The sequence below is a fragment of the Symphalangus syndactylus genome, chromosome 5, assembly GCF_028878055.3.
Source record: "Symphalangus syndactylus isolate Jambi chromosome 5, NHGRI_mSymSyn1-v2.1_pri, whole genome shotgun sequence".
Lineage (NCBI taxonomy): Eukaryota > Metazoa > Chordata > Mammalia > Primates > Hylobatidae > Symphalangus > Symphalangus syndactylus.
In genome coordinates this window covers 38148964-38151393 of record NC_072427.2, presented here as the reverse complement: position 1 = coordinate 38151393, position 2430 = coordinate 38148964, and positions in this window count along the sequence as shown.

Here is a 2430-nt window from a genome sequence, read left to right as displayed (position 1 = left end):
TTTCCACCATGACTTGTTCTCTAACCATTCTAGTTCAATTAAGAAGCATTCTTAGGCCATGCGTAGTGGCTCATGCCTATAATCCCAGCACTTTGGGAGGCCAAGAATCACTTGAAGCCAAGAGTTTGAGACCAGTCTGGTCAACATGGCGAAACCCTGTCTCCACTAAAAATACAAAAATTAGCGGGTTGTGGTGGTGCAGCCTGTAATCCCAGCTACTCGGGAGGCTGAGGAACGAGGACTGTTTGAACCTGGAAGGCAGAGGTTGCAGTGAGCCAGGATTGCACCACTGCACTCCAGCCTGGGGCCACAGAGCGAGACTCTGTCAAAAAAAAAAAAAAAAAAAAAAAAAGGAGGAAGCATTCTTAGTTTCCAGATACATGGGAATATTCCAATTTCCCTTTTGTTATTAGTTTCTAGCTTAATTGAACTGTAGTCAAATTTACTCCTTATGATTTCAATGTTTTGGAGATTGTTAAGACTTATTTTATTGCTTAGCATATAGTAAATTTTAATAAACGTTCTTTGTATTCAATTACATTATTCCACCTTGTTTATTGGGTGCAGTGTTCTGCAGTTGTCATTTAGGTCAAGTTTGCTAATCATGTGCAAATTTTCTATATCCTTCTAACTTTTGACAGCTTGTTCTATCATTTAAGGAGATAAGTGTTTTAAAGTAGCCTGTGTGAATATGTCTTTTCTCCTTTTTGTTTCTATTTTTGCTTTATGTATTTTGAGGCTAAATATTGAGTATAAATAAAGTTAGATGCATTTTATCTTTCTAGAGTCAAATTTTTTATCATTATGGAATGTTCCTCTTTATTTAGTAATGCTTTTTTGCTTTGAAGACAATTTTGTCAGTTTTAACTTTCAAACTTTCTGTATTCTTATATCTTACAGTTGTTTCTTGTAAACATACAGTAGGGCTTTGTTGTTTTTTATATAGCCTGACAATCTTTGTCATTTAATTGGAGCAGTTAGTCCATTTACATTTAATATAATGTAAACAGTCATTGATTTTCAACATTTTTTGTTAGTTATTATTTTTATTTAATTCTAATATTTATTATTTGCTTGCAACTTGTTCCTCTGTTTTATGTTCTTTCCCCCTGCTCCTTCTTCTCTTCCTTTGAAATGGCTTTTAAAACTGTTAATAGAACTACAATGTATTTACAGAAAAAGGCCTAAATCTTAAGTGCATACCTTGATGAACTTCATCAAGTGAGCTTCATAAACTGAGCAGACATAAAAGACCACATAAACTGAGCACATGTGTATAACTGAAGCAGGAGAATAGGGAATTAAGGTAGCCAAGGATTGGGTAATAAGCAAAGCAATTAGGTTGGGGCATAAGCAAAGGAATAGCAGGTGCAGCCAGTTCACAGAAGCAAGAAAACAGCAGGTGCAGCCAGTTCTAGGCAAGATTGGGCAGCATACGGGCTACCTCTTTACTCCTGTGATAAGACAGAAGTTTCCACTTCAGCCTCTGATTGACTGGTCCAAGCCTCCACTTTAGCCTCTGAATAGTCACAGGGCAATCCTTTATAGGTTGTAACCAATTGGAGGCCTCTAAAAGCACCTAGGGGTGTTGCCAAGTTCCTTTGGCTTCATAAAAACCCTGGGGAGCATTGCGGCGAAGAAGCGCTTGAGCTGCTTGTTTGAGCTTTCTCCCACTCTGTGAGTTGTACTTTTGCTTCTTCGATAAATCTGTGCCTTTATTACTCTGTTCTTTTGTTGTTTTGTTTGTGCATTTGTTGCTTCTTTTGTTGCTTTGTGTGTTTTGTTCATTCTTTGCACAACACACCAAGAACCTGGACAACTCACAGTCAAGACCTTCTATCCAGTAACATACTTTGGTGGGCCAGCCAGGAGGTAAGCCCAAATTTTGGGATTTGTTTTTCCTTTTCTTTGTCAAAGCTGTCATTTTTGGGCACGAGTTGAACAGATAAAAGCCAGTAGGGTGCCCGTCGCTTGAAGTCTTCTGTGACAGGTAACTTGGTCATAGAACAGGACATTTAGGTCCTGCTGAGATCAAGACAAATTCATGCAACAGACAGGTTTTTGTTTGTATGGCAAAATGTCTTTGAGGAGGTTAGATCCCTCAGGCCAGGCACGGTGGTTCATGCCTATAATCCCAGTACTTTGATAGGCTGAGGTGGGTGGATCACTTGAGTTCAGGAGTTTGAGACCAGCCTAGCCAACATGGTGAAACCTCATCTCTACTAAAAATAAAAAACTTAACCAGGTGTGGTGGCACATGTCTATAGTCCCAGCTACTTGGGAAGCTGAGGCAGAGTAGCTTGAACCCGGGGCAAAGTCTGCAGTGAGCTGAGATGGTGCCACTGCACTCCAAGCTGGGCGACAGAATGAGACTGTCTCAAAAAAAAAAAAAAAAAAAAAACAAAAGAGGTTAGACCCCTCATTTTCTGA